Genomic DNA, 17,541 nt, shown 5'->3' with positions numbered 1-17,541 from the left:
GGTTACAGTCTTATTCAAGTACTGCTTTCTGTTTGTTCAGTGGTGAAAATAATTTCAGGATATTGTGTAGGTCATTGAAATGATTTGCTCTGGTACCACTGATGTCCCATAATTTCCCTACAACCCCCTCAACCCTTTTGAGACACAGTTGTGTTTCAAAATCAAAATTCAAAGCAATCGCTAAGGATACCAGAATTATATATTTAATTCAAAACAGCCAATTTTATTTGTCTTTCAGACTGAACTCTGAAAGTAGTATTTAGCTTTATAGATTTATACTGCTTGTAAAAGCCAATAAATGAAGAATTATCTTTGGCTTATATGACAACCATCCGCATTTTGCTCTTTCACCATTACTTTTCTGCTGGCTCCTCTTTTTTATTGCATTGAAGATTATTCCTAGAAACTAATGGAATCAGACTTTTTTTTTTTTTTTACTTTTTAAAATTTTATTTTATCATTTTATCTTGATAACATCTATTATTTTTGTAACAGCATCCTGTTTTTCAGATGTGTCTGGCAACGTGCTTCATAATGACTAATGAGAGCTCTGTCAAATATTGGATGTCATTATTTTAAATGTTAAATCCTGTGCAGATTCCTTACATTACAGATAAGTGTTTTCAATAAAGGACAAAAATATATTTCATTTTCAAGGCAGTTTTTATTGTGAGGACATACTACAAAGCTAGCATACACTGTTCCAGACACACAATTAGGTTGTTAGCAAAACTTCAGCATTTTCAAGCCATTTTTATGATAAAACCTGACACAACAGAGGTGAATCTGTACATTTTTAAAAATGGTATATACCATTTATTACACAAGATATTAAACCATACAATCTATTTCTGATTAAATTTCCTAACTAAATAATGGAGATTCACAAAATATTTGCATCCACAACCAAAGTTATCTGCCTTTTGTTTTGGTTTGGGATTTTTTACAGGTACAAACTTTAAAAGCAGATTTCTTGGAATGTGAGAGATCTCTTGAGTATGCCATGAATAAACTATAATTTAAACTGATTAAACATGATAAAACTCCAGCAAAAAAAAAAAAAGATAAACTTTTAAATACATGAATAAGTTGGTAATATTAATTTGACCAACTACTCAGAGAAGCTCCAGTAAAGTCATCAAAAGTCAGTCTCTTGCATTAGATGCTAATGTTCTGCTTGACCTATTCCTGCAATTGAGAAGGCTGTTTTTTAAACTAGTCACTAAAATTCAGAAAACCGTAAACCAGCGAACAAAGAGAAGTGACTTTCATTTAATGTTAAATAATTTAAAAGGAAATCTTTTCATTACTTATAGGAAAAAGACAGTTATGAAATAATGGAATGCAGATTTTGGCACAGTTATTAAAGGTAAAGATTGAGCGAATACTTAAAAGGACATCTCTTATCTATAGTGTTTTTATTAGATTTACAGTTCCAGATTTTATGGTTTTTTTTGTTTGTTTTTGTTTTGTTTTGTTTTACATCCAAAACTTTAAGTGGCAGCCTTGGGTTCCTCCTGTCAAATTACAATAAATGACTTAATTTTTTGTATGAACGTCAGCAAAACAAAACTGCCACTTTCATAAGTCAATGAAGTTTTAATAATCACACATTCTGCAGTTGCTTGAAAATGCATTTTACATGCTGTAGTGCTCTTCTGAAAGGGAAATGATTCTTTAAAAACAATCATGTCTGATCAAACCTCACCCAGTCTAGCCCTTGTGAAGATGCTGCAGAGCTATGTCTTAAAAGGATATATTTAATTAAAGAGAAGCCCTGGTAGGCAAAATGATCTTCTAACCCTGCAGGAATGGAACAATGAGTGACAGGAAAGAAGCAACTCTAGTTTGATGTGAGGGACTCCTCTGAAGAGGAAGGAAAAATCTCATCAGGAGACCTTCCATCTGCTTCAGGATGTACTGAAATTGAAAGGATTGCATGTTCCAAGGATAAAATTGTACATATAACTGTGCTGATTCATGTGAAGTGGCTTCTTTTCTCCATGTTACTAGGCTGAGAAGAGATATCTGCTAGTCTAAGAGATTACTAGAAATTCCAGTTGTGGTTATCTTCCGATTTTGATTCTCCATTGAATTCTGCTCTAGGTCTATACTTTTCCTGCTGCTCCCATTCCATTTTGTACATCACTAGCTAATCTAGTGGATGACGTGAACTAGTAATGAACTAATCTAGTGGGAGTAACAATTAGTTAAGACTACCATGGGAGCACTAATACTTGTTTGGGAGCGAGATATTGTGGTCTCCCACAACTCACTGTGCAAATGGGTGAAATTAGCACGGTTTTATTGCTTATTGTTACAAGTCATTCAAAACTGTAGTTCTTGAAGGATGAAAGCCTTCCCCTCTGAAGTTAAGAATTTGTGTTATTCAAACCCCAGGTAAATCTTTCAATATACAGTGGATAGATTTATTGATATAATCTTTCTTTGTGGATTGCCTACAAAACTGAAAGTTAAAAATCGTATAGAGCAACTTACCAGTAGAGATGAAGGAACTATAAACACAGACAAGGAGAACGTTATTTACTGTAAATAAGAAATTATTTGTTTAATGTTCTCAGCACAAGCATTTTCTGTTTTCAAAGTTGACTTCCTTTTCTCTTGCACACTTCAGGCTGGAAATAATGTAATTGCCTTGTTAAAAACAACCTGAATAGCCACAAAGACCAAAAAGAGAAGTTCTTTTCACAGACCAAGCAAGGAGTAAGCCAGACTGGGAATGTCAAGGTATTTTTTCTGGCAATTTTATATGTAAACACAGTTACATGCATTTTTAACAGTCAGCCTGACATTCTTTATTTGTTTATAGTAACCTAGTAAAGACTGAATATCATAAAAAGGTGTGTTGCTGTCTTTTGTTTACCCATGGGATGATTTACAATTTGATAAATGTTTCTCTTTCTATTATTTTAGGCAGAATGCAGTAATTTGGCTTAGGATCATTAGATCTGAAGATTGTGTCACTCTGCTGGGAGGACAGCTTAAATGAACAGATGCCTGTTCCCCTGGACCTTTCAATTGTTAAAAAGAACCAGGCAGAATATCTGTCTGGGAATCCTTCCTGCTGCAACCAACCCTCTTGCCTGTGGTCAGCCAGCCTGGGCCAAGAGGGGAAGTTCAGTGGTAGAAACACTTGTGATATTTGGGATGACAGACATTGTCTATGTTCTGCCTATGTTGTGTCATGTCTTCACATGAAGTTGCTGGAGTACCTGTCCATGGCCTAGGGCTGCATCAGCAAAAGTATAACCAGCACCACTTGTTAGGCCACACATGGAGCATTGTGTCCAGATTTAGTGTCCACACTTCAAGAGAGCGATTGAAAAACTGTGAAAGATCTAGCAGGGAACTACCAAGATGGTTACAAGGACAGAGAACTTGAAATGTGAAGAAAGGTTGAAGGTCTTCAGTTTGTTCAACTTAGAGAAAAGAATGCTCAGAGGAAATGTAATCACAGTCTTGCAATACTGGAATGTATTTATAGACAAGACAGAGGTTCTCTTTTCCGTCCTCATCAGCAAGACATTTCAATAGGTTGCCCAGAGAAGTTGTGAACTGTTTCTCACAGGAAGTAATGAAGACTTAGCTTCCCAGAACCCTGGATAACCTAATCTGAAGTCTCACTTTTCAACAGGAGATTGGACCAGATGATTTCTCTATGTCCATCCCACTCTAGGCTTTTCCATGGTTCTGAGATCAAGAGAGCATCTATCTATCACAGTGTGAAGCCTAATCATTGGCTAACCAGATGTGGTGACCACATCCACTATGTGCAAAGTGATCAAGTCTCTGAGATCATCCTTCACATCTGTTTCCTTCAAATAGTTTTGGGGGTGCCTTTGCTCTTTGCAGGTTCCTGCATTTTGAGAAGGTCACGTGTCATCCACAGCACCCATCCAGGGCCTGACTCCATGGTTTCTTCTTCGTTGTCTTGGAGTGACCATCTAGCTTTAGGGGACTTCTGAAGTGGATTTATGGAAAATCTGTCAGACCAGCAGAAGAACTTGTGATGCCTGCTTCTTCCAGATCCAGTGGACTGAAAGGGAACACAGGAAAACTCTTTCTAAAAAACACCAGGGCTGCTTGCAATTTTTAGATGCCTGACTGCTTAGTATGAGAGGCAGGATAGCACTTCCACGGGTGAGTCATATTTTACAAATTTAAAACACCCCAAAGCTGTGGGTATTTTCCTTTAGTATTTTGTATGTCCTTGCTGAGATTTATGATCTGCTTCAGAGAGGAATACAAACAACCCATCAATTAAATTTACAAAAATGAGGCACTCAGAAAATTCCACTCATTTTTAGTAAGATTAAATGTTTTTCTTGTGTCTTACATGCAAATCTCAGAAACTGTATCTTCAAAGATAAATGATGGTTCTAGTAGTAGTTATACAAAATAGGCAAATATTTCTCATTCAAAAGGTGTTTCATAAGCAATTGCACTCAAACTAGTACAACGGATGCCTACAAGCTAAAATTTTGATCATCAATGGAACTGACAGGTTTTTTAAAAAAATGTTAAAAATTTATTGTGGTACTTATTCAGTCAAAATTTAAGTAATAAATACCAAAAATAGAAATGAATCCTGTAAAAATATTATTTCTTATATCGTAGGAAATTGTGACTGGAAACTGATACTTAAAAATATTAGAACTGAAAGTTTGTCAGTGTATTTGGTACAAATCATAGAATCATAGAATGGTTTGGGTTGGAAGAGACCTTAAAGATCACCCAGCTCCAACCTACCTACCATGGGCAGGGACACCTCCCACCAGACCAGGTTGTCCAAAGCCCCATCCAGCACCTCCAGGGATGGGGCATCCACAGCTTCTCTGGGCAGCCTGTGCCAGGGCCTCACCAATCTCTGGATTTCTCCTTGTCCTATTTTATATCTTTTTATATATTTATATCATATCTGAACTGAATGCATTGCCAACAGTTCTGGCTAAGTATTTTGTTTTGCATTAAAATCCGGATCAGCTCCTTAAGAATAATGAGAAAAAGTTTCTTGTTTAGTAAAGTGTTGTTTGTTAATTCCAGTGGAATTGTTAATCCAGAACTGATTTTACTGAAAAAAAGTTATAATTTACAGAAGACTTACTATGACTTCTCATTAAAAAGGAATTTAATTTCACAAGTATCCTGAATGTCTGCTAGTAATCCTGACCACATTACTTGTGTGGTAAGACAGATCCACATAATGTAAGCAGAAGCAGCTTTGTTTCAGAAAACTGAATGCTTCATTACAGGATCATCTTGCTTAAAGCCTGTCTTAGGATCAAATTGTTACTGACAACAATCTCACATTTCTGGTATCTCCTTATGGTTGGCTTGTCATTAGTTCAAGTAATTAGTTCCTTAACCCCTTTCTTGCTCTCTCTTTCCCATTTTTTTGTTGTGTATCTGTTATTTTTCTTCTATATATCTTATCTGTGCCACCTCTGGCCTTTCCTTTATCTTTTTCTTCAGAGTATTAATATGAAATTCTGGAGTGATCAATGCTTATCTGAATCTCTGTAACCATTTCTGAATCTACTATTAGTTTTGTGGGACCTCTAACATATTAGCTCTGTGCCTTATTTTTCCTACATCTGCCTTTTGAAATTTAGCCTTACATATAATGAATCTTATTTTTTTTATAACAGTTTAGCTATTCTCAGGCTGTTGACTTCTGGAGAGGAATTATTAATTCCTTTCTTTATGATACGTACATTATGAATGAAAATATAACTTGAAATCTGAAGATATAGCCTTAAGAAATGGACAGATTCACATTTGAGTAACAATAAAGAGAAAAAAGTAAGCTGGACTTATACTGGAATGAAACAGAATTGTAATGCTTACTGACATAAGCCTCCCTACACCTAATAGCTTGTGCACATTTGTAAAATCTTTCAAAACAACAGTTGCCACAGTAGGAAAATAACCAGCTATGCCGACAATACCTTCTGTGACCTCAAGTCCTAGTCCAGAAAACAAATGTTTCGTTACTACTCGGTTGTTCTCAGTAGAGTCATAGTAATTTACCAAGAACTTATGCTGAGGGCTGATGTCCTTTGGGGAAGAAATCTTGTATTTCAGAAATCTGAGACATGCTGTGCAGACAAAATTAATGATGTTATAAAACATTATTATAATTACTCATGCAGAACTTGATTGATGCAGTATGTTCTGAAAGTTCCCATCATATTATTCGTAATTATCTTCTTTCTAAAAGCAACGAGATGTTCTGACTATACAGTTTCCCTTCGGGGAAGAAGTTTTTTGTGTCTTGCAACAGTTCTATAAAAAGATTCTTTATGCACTTAACAATAACACAAAAGTATAATTGTGATTTAGAATTTCTGAAGTATGTCAATTGGGATGGGCTGGTTTACTTATTGTAGCTGTCTACACTACGGAAAAAGGCATGTTGAAGTGCGAGTAGGTTGTGATATTTTTCATGGTATCTAAACCGTGTGATCAATCCTGGCAGAGCTGTATCAATTTGTTTACAACCCTATGGTTTTGACAGTGCACTATGAAGTCCTGGAAAACAGATGGCTGTTTTATCTTATGTCAGATGTATATGGGTTATAATGAAGGCCTATACCTCTTTCATCAGCATTTTCTCTCTTTTGCTGTTATATTTTTAAAGTTCATAAGCCTTTGGCAACAACTAGATGGAGCCTAGTCAGATCACAATGTTGCATTTTCTAGATCTGTTATTTTCTGGATTTGCTCAGCTTCAGTAACATTTCTACATTTTTTTTTCTTTTTCCAGAGCCTGAGAGGCAGAAGAGGTAGACCAAACAGCTCTAACTGTGAACATTGTTCAGTGTACTAAAGGAACCAAAGGCTATGGTGAGTGATGTTTGCTTTGATATTATGATGTTAGTCTCCTATAACTGATCATTTATCTTCCATTGGTGAAATCATTTTTAATACTTTTGTGGAGAACCCATCTCTCATCTCTAGCACTATGGATTTCCTTTGGTTACTGAGGTCTAGTTTTGTTTTGTAGAAACATTAGAAAGGCTACCATTACCATATTCAAAACAACTCTGTATATTTTGAATGACTCTATCACAATTATCTCATTCTAGACTGTCTTCACTCATAATAATTTAGTATCTAAGTGCTACAATATCTTAGTGAATGTTGATTGCAGTTTTATTTTTGCGATGCAGTGAGTATTATTCCCATGTTTGATGAAGATCTAGACTACAAAGGATCTATTTATGTTAGAGTGTGTAACAATCCTGAGATTCCCAGATAGCACTGCTTAATTTTCTTGTGGAAATATACAGTGTAAAGTCATATAGAATAACTAGCTTTGGTCCTGGAAATGATACAGTTGTGTTGTGGTAGCTCTGCAATAGAACTGATTAGAACTGTTCCTCAAATTAAGATTGCTTTCTGCCTCTGGGTTTTGAATGTCTCTGGATGGTGCTGTCCTGAAAGAAAGAGCAGTGATGCGCCTAGTGGATGTGGCTCCGTGAAAGGTCAAGACATAGATGGCATGAACTTTGTTTTAATATTGATTTAGAACATGCAGGAAGAAAGCATGTTGACTAAGAGCACAGAAGTACTCCAAAATAATAAAATTAGTATTTTAGACCTAACTTGAGTGACTTGCCCTGTGTTACCCCAGGAATCCAAGCCAAAAGTTCAGTTCCACTCTCCTCTGTCTGTGTCTAAACACTTACACACTAGAACATCTCTTTTATTATGTCCTGTTTTCTTTACTCACTGTACAGTGTGGAAAATATACTACAAATCATATTGCTGTGTGGTTCTTTGGGCTTTTGTGGTTTCCTAGTATTAACAGGCTTGTCTGAAAAAGGAAACAATGCCAGGATTTTCAAGAATTCCAGCTTGGACACAGGGGAGTTGGATGGAACATTTCCTCTACTCTATGTCATGGAGTTTAATGGTCAACTTTGATGCTCTGGCATTCAGGCTCCACTTGTGCTATTCAGAGTAGTGAAGCAATGCTCTGGTTCAGATTCCAGCTACAGTATGAAAATTTTAGTCTCTTTCCAAAATTGTAGGAGTGTAGAAAAACAGGACTGGAAGGGGCCTGAAGAAATCGTTTAGGTTATCCCCCTGACAAAATCTGTTTGCTCCATAGTCTTTCTGACAGCGGTAGAAATTATTAGGTAATGGCCTGAAACAAACTGAGTCATACAAAAGATCTGATTTACATTCTGGGTGAAATTTGGACTTATGCAGAAGCAAACATAAAACAGCCCATTTTCTCTCTTAAATTTGCATTAAGATTTAGGCTAACTCAATTCTGTATGATCTGTGTGGGTGGACAGCTGGGGCAAGAAATGTTTGATCCAGGGAGAGATGAAAATCTAGTGGGAAGGAGTCTTTTGTATTTTAGCCCACAGTGTGGTGTGCTTGACTAAATATTATTTTTTTTTTCTAATAGACTCAACTTTCTTTACCTCATAAATCACGTATCTCCACATTGCTGTCAGTATAGTAAGTCAAACTGAGGTTAACATATATATGATTAGTCCATAGCTGGCCATAGTTTGGAGAACTGTTATTAATAGCTGCTCAGGCTCTCGAATTTTAAACTAAATACACCAGCACTTTAAAGTTTCATAGTTTCACCTAATAGGAATACTCTAAAAGAGCTAGGAATGGATAATTTCTGAACATATATGCTGCAAATGAACTGGAATTGTTCAGAAAGATTAAACAGTGTTTATTTTTATGCTTGTTTCTCTCTGTACCTTATTATTTCAGAGGCTATATCTGGTGGTTGTAAATATGACAAATCTGGATTTATAAAAATATTTCACTGAAGATGCTTCAACTTTAAAGTGCAATCATAATTTAATAAATAAAAAGCTAATGATGTTGGTCCTAGACAGGAATAAAAGCTTAATGTAACTGTTCATGATATCATTGACTCCTCTACATTTCTGTTTTGTAAACTGAGGATCCACATAACTCTTCTTTCCTGAAGAGCACGAAGATAACTTGCATCAAGTTTGCAACAGCATCTCTATTATCCTTCACACACAAGAAATGTGGCCATGTATAGATGGCCTTGTTCGCCATCAACACTAACGAGCATTTACATTTGTATCAGAGATAAGGTGTGCGCTTTTGGGGGGAAGATATAGCAACTATACTGGCAAATGAAGTTACAGTATTTTTGTATTTTTGAAGTGTACATAAACACATTTCCATGGTTGTCATCGTCAACACTGAAGTTTTTCTTTAAAGTTGGGACTAAAAGCTTAAATCAATATATTTAAAATTATGTCAGGCTTAGAGTATAAGAAATCATTGCTTATTAGTTGTATAATTCTTCTAAAATAGGTTAAAAGGATTCACGCACTGGATGTTTTGCTTTTTCAAGGCTACTGCATTATAACAAAGTGACTATAGAGTTTTCTGACACTGTGATACCTGCTCTCCAGAGTATAAGACTCTGCATATTTTTCTTGTGATATAAAGAGTGGGAACTATAAATATTTGAAAGTTAACATTATGGTGAAGGCTTTTAAGGTACTGCTGTCATGTGAATTTAGGTTGTTACAAAACTGGTTTGAGAAAACCACTTTCTGTTTGTTTTTCAAAGGATTCATTTACAGATTAATTTGCCAAATCTCTTCTGATTAAATATTTCCTCACTAAACCTTTCACCCATCTGTTTCTCTGGAAGTATTTAAACATTACCAGTTTCACTTCAAAATAGCCTGTAAGCTGGTTTATATACTAGTTTCTAGAAGGAATAGATCATACTGATAGTTTAGAAGTACTAAATCCAATCTTTCTCCAAGTCTTCTTACTCTTACTTGAATTTCTCTGTTTTTAAACTTACAACTTTAAAACATTTAATTACTATATAAGTTTAAAAATAGACAAATTCAAGAGTATTTTATGTGCAATTCATTAGGGAAAAGAAATACAGAAGACAACATAGTAAGCAATGAAATGGGCAATTAGAATTTTTGATTTCATATTTTTCACAAGGAAGATAAAAATTACGTATGCCTCCTTGACATAGAATGTGACTTAAAATACAGTGGAGTTTCTTCGGTCCTCTGTCTGAGACTCTCCTTGTTCCTCCCCTCCCTCGACAAAGAAAAGGTACAGAACCATGACACACTTAAGTCCTAACTAACCTATGAAGTTTATGGTTTCCCCAAGGCACCACACGTTGTTTCAGATAGCCTCACTTGAACCCCTGACTCTGCAGAGCGAGACCAGAATTTTCTGTTCTGCCATCAGCCCCAGAACTCTTCCTCCCACTCAGGTGCCTTCCATCTCATTGGAAATTATCCCCTCACAGTAAGTTACCTAATGAGGAGGTGGGGAATGAGTGGGTTAGACAGAAGAGAAGGAAAAGGGCTCATGCTGATATCACTGGTAAGGAGATAAAAAATTGAGCCAGATGCTTGGGGAGGGATGGCAGAGCTTCTGTTTAAGTATTCCTTTCAACAAAATAAGATTTTTTTCTGCAATTCAATGTCATATGTGTGCACTTATAAATAGAAGTACTCTAAAATAATATAATTTGAAAAGTTGGTACAATAATTTTACATATTTTTCAAAATAAAGATTGAGGGTCTTCAGTGAGTTCTTACTAGCTCTATTTCTTAATTTTTTGCTTGCATGGGGACATGTACAGTATGGCTTTGGTGGGTATTTTGTGGAACACCAATGATTTGCATAGCACAGTCTAAAAAAGTCAAAAGCACAGTGCTGCAGTACCTCTGTAGCTCTATAACAATAAAGCATTACTTTATGGTTACCCATTTTCATAGTGGGGTCTCATGATGGGGATTTCATTGTGAGAAGCTGTGCAGATGGTCATTTGTGTAGTCTCTGAGTTTTAATGTGTGAATGCAAACAAGCTGTTGATTTAAGGATATATGGAATGCACCTGTGTTAGGCCAGTGGTCCGTCTAGGACAGTACTCTTTCTCTATCAGTGGCAAACAGTAGATGTTAATTACAGCTTGTGAACTTAACCTGGCCCTTATCTGCAGATCCTTCCCCTTGTACTGCCAAACCATTGGATGAAAGTTAACTATTTATTATATTTATTTTTTGTCTTTCTAAGTGTTTCACAGCTCAGCTTTAGTAAGAACTTTTGGTTGTTGTTTTTTCCTTTGCTGAACCAATGGTAAATCCTCTTTGTTATTGTAGAAATTAAATCTATTGTTTGTTTTACATTTAAGAAACTGTCTGTTGAACTGATGTCCTCCTGCATAGCTTTAAATGCATTGTTCTGTGGATTTAAGAGACTGCAAGCAGTGGATCTATCTGAAAAGCACACTTTATTGGCAACAATCACATATGCTCTATGAATCATTTAAAAGCTTTATGCAAAATTGCATATCTTACTTATCAAGCTGTAGATATTTTAATATCCACTTGTGTTAGTCAATTTAAATCAGGAATGATGGTTAATCAAGTTGGTCATGGGTCTCCCCTAAACTGGAAAGCTAGTTCTTTAAAGCATGAGTGTTTAGTGATGAAAGTTTTGAGGACCGAACTGATCACCAGGTACAAAACCTCATCCCGGTTCCAGTTATACTGCAGAAATTTGTTAACTCTGTCTGAGTGCCTCAGATTAGTTCTGAAGTTCTTTTTCATATATGCAGCTGCAACCGTTGGTACTATTACTGCTTAGAAATGTTTGGAGCTGAAGTCATCTGAATTCTCTTTTATTAAAGTGTATTTGTGTACACTTAGCTTTTTCCACTTCTTTGCTCCAGAAACTCTTCTCTTTCTTTCTTATTCCCTTTAACATTCCTATCTTTTTCTTTTTCCCATTATTTGTAGCTGTACTTGGTTATTTACCACCTACTCTGTCATACTGTAGAACTGAGCGACCTCAGAGAATTTGCATTTTCTTACTTTTTACTTTTGTCTGGTTTCTCCTGCTTGTAACTTGGTGTGGATGGTTATCTGCATGAGAACCCCACTAGTGTGGGAACATGTACAGATGCTGCGAAAGCTTGGGATCAGCTTTCCAGACTCCCAATTGTTTTTAATGGAAGAACGAGTTGCAGCTGTGGCTGTAGTTGCATTGTTTTCCTATGATTCCTGTTGGCATATGGATCCAGCACTGTTGGCTGCTGGTGTAGTTTACCAGAAACATGGCTTTTCCGCAAACTAGCCAAATACCAGTAGTTTACAGCAGTTCTCTTCTAATCCCTTGTCTCCAGTTACCCCAGCAATTATTAGATCCAGCAGATAATTTGGCCCTAGATAATATGTAATTCCTTCATGATAAAAGGAGAATAGACCATTGTCAGAGTATGGGTACGCATGAAATGATACTCAGTGGAAGGTTAATTTCTTACATATTGTAAATATGAGTTTCTTTCCTATTTCCTGACTCCAACAAGAATTGCTGGTTTTGGAAGATTTGTATCAGGCCAAGTACTAGGTTGTGTTCATTTGATTTTAGTCTGTTTTCAAAGTAACTCTTAATTAAAGAAGTTAACTCTTTCAAGCACAGGAAACTTATATTGATAGAAAAGATAATACTGTAGTTCTGGAGAACTGTGTGAAATGTGTTATGTCCATGTTGGCGAACAGCTGGTAAGAAATGCAGTATGCGGGAAACAACTTGATGGCAGGACAGAGATTCTGCAGAATACAATCCCACAGCAACTTAATTTCTCACTTCTAACTATTGGAAATGCATATAGCAGTGTAACTTAAGTGGATCCATTTTAATGGCTTTAAACAAGTGAAATGACACGCTGACTGCAGGCCTGTCACTTGACAATAGCTTGAGGATGAGCTCCATGACTTGAATAGGTTTGAACAATTTATGCATAGAACTGTCTAAGCAGCAGCTCTGCTTTGATTTCCACTATGGGCTGACCAGATTAGTATCATACTCATCCCAGAGATTTTAATCTTCACAATTATCAAATGACTTCGATATGTATTGAAACAGTTTCTAGCTGTCATAAAGAATTCATTCCCTTTAAGCTTTGCTGTTTTGGTTTATATCCTCTCGTTCCATCAAAACTGAGTCAAAAGTTTGTGCTTTTTCAGTGAGTTATGTCACATTCTAGATGCATTAAGAGTTTTCCTGTTGGGTTAGTGGTCATGTCAATGATAACAGCTTCTTTTCCATATTTTTTCATGTGACCAGGGACTCTGATTATCATAAGGAATATTTTGTCTGCAACAAATGTCAGATTGACCAAAAAATGTTTTAACCTATGCTTCCTCTTGGCTCTTTTCTTTTTTTTCTTTTTCTTTTTTCTTTTTTTTCCCCTCAAGCTGGCTGGCTAGGACTTACCTCAGTTGTAGTTAGGCCACTATAAATCATGTCCTATCACTTAACTCTCTCATGAAGGCTTCAGAGAGCAAATGAGGTTAGACTGTCATAGAGCAGCGAGGGCTGGCAGCTCCACAAGTGAAGGTGAGCCTGGAGCTGAGTGCGGTGAAATGGCTGGCAGTACTCAAGTGGGGCATGCATGGCAGGCCTGGTGGGGGGAACCAGGGCCGGGCACGGCCACCAGGAGAGGTCAGGAGTCACACATGGGGGGGGGGGGGGGTGGCAGTCTGCATCAGCAGGTCCCATGGCCAGGCAGCAGCATCACAGCAGGAGGCATAGCTCAGGCAGGGGCCAAACGGTAGAGGCTCAGCTTGAAAGCAGCCCCCACAGGAAGGAAGGGGGCTCGGCCCTGGGCCTCAGCACTGCCTGGAGCCTCTCTCTGGTCAGCTGAGGAAAGGGGACAGCATGCAGCTGCACTGTCCTGAGCTTGGCCTGGAGCCCAGGCAGACAAGCCTCGAGGATGGGAATGCTTTTAGGGCATTGGCATAGAATTTGCAGTCTTTAAACTTTTAAGAAATGTTGAACAGTGATATATTTAATTGCCTTTTTTTTAATCACTTTCTAATTACTGTTTTTAATTGGCTTTTTGATTTTTCTTCGTCTACTCTAGGCTGAAAATCCTTGACAAAATCCCTTGTTCACAGGAATTAAAGATTTCTGTTTTACTTCTTCCAAGCCTGTTATTGTTCTGCTGATGCACCAATAATTGAAACATTGTCACCTGAAGGATGACCCATGCCAAATGAAATATGTAAACTAGTTTTTTTGCTTATTCTGTGTTGTTCTACTTTGTTGATGTTAAGTAGCAGCCTCTTAGGGAAATGTTAGCAGCTGTGCAGCATAATCAAGACATAATGAAAGGCTTGTGTTCTCTCACACATTCTGTTTAGTTCCATGAAATGCCTATCTCATAGCAAGACTGTCTTAAATGCTTTATGATCACAGTTCCGCCTTGCTTCTGGTCTGCCAGAGCAATTGTATTTGTAGAACTTTCCAAACTGAATGTACTAATTCAGAGTGAAAGCACCACATCAAGAAAGAGGATTTTTTTTTTTTTTTAAATTCTGTTATTGGTTTGGGATTTTATTTTTACTATTTGTTCTGGCATAAATGAGAACAGGAAAGAGAATGGAGAGAATATGGGAAAGCTGTAAGCATCATGGATGGCTACTGAAGCCAGAGCTTCAGTGGTCTACCTCCTGGGTGTATGAGTCTTTAATATTAAAGCATTTGATGCTACCAGTTTAGAGTATTCTCTCCATCTTGCAATTCTGCCCTTGCTGCTGCAGTCTCTGTTATATGGTATGACAATTCTTCAGTTTAAATAAACTGGCTTAAAGGGAGCATGAAGTGTGTGGGGAGCAGGAATACCTTGATTTTCCCACTGTTTCCTGTTGTCAAACTATGTATCTGGAATGCACCAAATTCCCTGTGGAAACACTTACTGCATGATGTACATGGGAAGACAATATTAGATACTACTCAGAGATTCTTACTAATAGTAAATCTTTGGTGATGGTCAATTTAAAATATAGATAATATTTTTAATAGGGAGGAGAAATAAGTATTTAGTGGTAATTTAAAGCCTTTTCTGAAAACAAGCACAGTCAGTTTTGAGGATTTCAAAATATGTACCAAGATGGGTGTGATGGGATTACTGCATGTGATTCAGTTTATGCCATAAAATACCGACATGAAGGCAAGAAGTAAAATGTGACTACTACCCAAATACCTAAACTTTCCTAATTCCTTTAATGTAGACACTTAAATGAGAAAAATGGGACCTTTTGCATTCCGATAACTTTAGGAAACCTTGTGCCACCTCTTAAGCTCTTAAATGACAGCAGTCCTCTCTGAACATCTGATTGAAGACAACAAGGTCATGGCATAGAAAGCAACTATCCAAGGATGTGAGACAGAAGGGCTTCTGACTTACCTTTTTGGATCTTTTTGATTTTAGTTGGTTTAATGTAATAAACTTGTGACTGGTGTCACATTGCTTACAAAAGTAGACAGTGTAGTAGTAGTTAGAAATTCATGCTACTCTTCCCTGCTTGTTTTAGCCTTTCACACAATTGTTGGTATTTGTTTTGATTATAGAACTGAAGTGTTATAACAGTATAAGTATACTTTTTTTTGTCTGTGTGTGTGATATAAATGCTATACGTCTTCTGGATTGTATTTCTTCTTGTGTAAAACAAGGCAGAAGCATCTCTTACCACAGAACAAGAACAAAACCAACATATTTTACCAACAGCATAAGTTTCCTTGCTTTATGTTAAGAAACTGCTTGATCAACCCTTCAGAGTTCTTCAAAAATATAAAATAAAATCCAGTCCTTTTATCTGGATAAATTGTTTTATGACTATGAGGGTGAGACAAATGGGGATTTAGTCCTGCAGTGCTAAGTTGCTTTGCTATTGTTGGCTTCATGTCAGAGAAACATGAAATAAACATGAAGGATTTCTGTCCTTATCCCTCCTGTTTGACGATAGGGGCTCCAAACTGATTTTTGCAGCTAGCAAACAGTACAATGAACCCCTGGAATTCCTAAACTTGTATGCAATGACCTGTGCCATTCTGAATGGAACAGCAGTGTGGATTTACTTAGACTTACTGTGTTGGAGACAGTGATTACTGCCTGTTAATTTTACTTTGACCTTACCTAAACATTTTAAAAGGTCAAAATGAAATAACAAACTCTATTGCAGTAAATCAAGTCTATTTCATGTTGCTACATCATGCATAAAATAACATTGTTAGCATATAGCAAAAAAAATTGTTCTAAAAAACAAACAAACAAACAAAAAAACAAATCCAAACTAGCTAGCTTTATGCTTTTCAGCTTCGATGCTGTATTTTTAGAGTGTAAGCATTACATAAAAACACAAGAGAAAACAAAGTTTAGAATAAGCTGGAGAATTCTTTCGTGGCTTGATACCAGTAAAGATTTTAAAGTATTTTCTTTATAGTTCAGTCCTGATCACAGGACTGTACTCTTCAGAAGGGCCTATAAAGATTTCCTTGACTGGTCGACCTTAACTGTAGATTTGAACATTTGTCTGTCTTTGAACATGACTGGTACTTAATTAGGGAATATTCAAAGTATGTGAACATCACAAAAAGTACCCTAAAATATCATTAATGATCTATTAGATTATTTTGTCCTAGGTTTTTGAGAGTGCATGATATTAAAAACTGATTTTAATGTAGACTTCCTAGAGCATGTGGATTCCTCTCTTCATTCCATTGTTTATTAGAATTAAGTGGAAATAACACGAGTATTTAAACACTTATGTATTTAAAGTTGTTTTTCTCAACCAGTGGTCTATATGTCTTTGAGTATTTTTGTTTCTTGATATCTGGAAAACACTTTAGCTGAATCAGGACTGTAAATGTTATACTGAAGAATCTTCCGTGTGGCCTTCTGTTACACTGTTCTCAGAAAAACAGAGCCCTACATCCCAGGTATTTTGAGTCTCTAGCATATAATTAGCCCCGATTTGCTATTTAGATTCATTCCTAGAATACAAATTCTTGCGTATCAAAATCTTCTAAGATGAATAGTCAGAGCTGTTATTGAGAGGCCAGTTCTTCACTTCTACAAGTTTCAGTGTAGCTTCAGCAAAGAAGGGCTTGCACAGAGTTGTTAAACATACTGTTTTGGATTTGATGTGAAGATCAAAACATAATAGTGCAGACTGTTAGAATGGATGTTAGAATGATTTTTTTTTCTAAAGTCTTTAGCCAGTTGCACTTAAATTAAGTAGCATGTACTACTGGGTCTGTACTGTCATTCCTTCTGTGTTTCATCTTGGGACTAAAACTACAAGAAAAAAAGGTAGAACATCCAAAATGAAATCCTTGCCACAGTCACTAAGTACAGGTCTGTGGAGAAACTTCTGTCACCCCAGAAATTATATTAATATCTTTTTTTCCTTCACCTACTCACTGATAGTCTTTAATTAATTGATTTTTTTATCTTCACTTCCATGGAAAGTTGACAAATTTTTGCACCTATATAGGGTAGTTCTTGAATTGCCAGTTGATGAGCTGGGGCCATGTTTTGTCCCCATCAATGTGTTCTTAATAGCTGGGCAAGTCAAGCTTTTAAGCAGACAGACATATCTTGGTTTGGGGTTCCTCATTTAACCTCTCATCATTTTTTTTTTCATTTTTGAGACCGTCTGAAGTGTTGAC

At 36.5% G+C, this 17,541-nt stretch overlaps 1 long non-coding RNA gene across 3 annotated transcripts in view; it reads left to right on the top strand.

Moving 5' to 3' along the window:
- The first annotated feature begins 408 nt into the window (after positions 1-408).
- LOC106034554 (uncharacterized) overlaps positions 409-17,541 on the top strand; it is a 143,756-nt gene continuing 126,623 nt past the window's right edge. For 2 of the 3 annotated variants that reach the window (XR_010832442.1, XR_010832440.1), the window contains exons 1-3: positions 413-2,748; positions 2,935-4,161; positions 6,788-6,867. This is a non-coding gene — a long non-coding RNA (uncharacterized lncRNA). Of the gene's footprint in view, positions 2,749-2,934; positions 4,162-6,787; positions 6,868-17,541 lie in introns of all 3 variants that reach the window. The other variant, XR_010832441.1, reaches the window with a different exon arrangement.

This window comes from Anser cygnoides, chromosome 6 (assembly GCF_040182565.1).
Source record: "Anser cygnoides isolate HZ-2024a breed goose chromosome 6, Taihu_goose_T2T_genome, whole genome shotgun sequence".
In the NCBI taxonomy this organism is placed as follows: domain Eukaryota; kingdom Metazoa; phylum Chordata; class Aves; order Anseriformes; family Anatidae; genus Anser; species Anser cygnoides.
The sequence above is the reverse complement of the archived record's forward strand: the minus strand, read 5'-3'. Positions and strand labels throughout refer to the sequence as shown.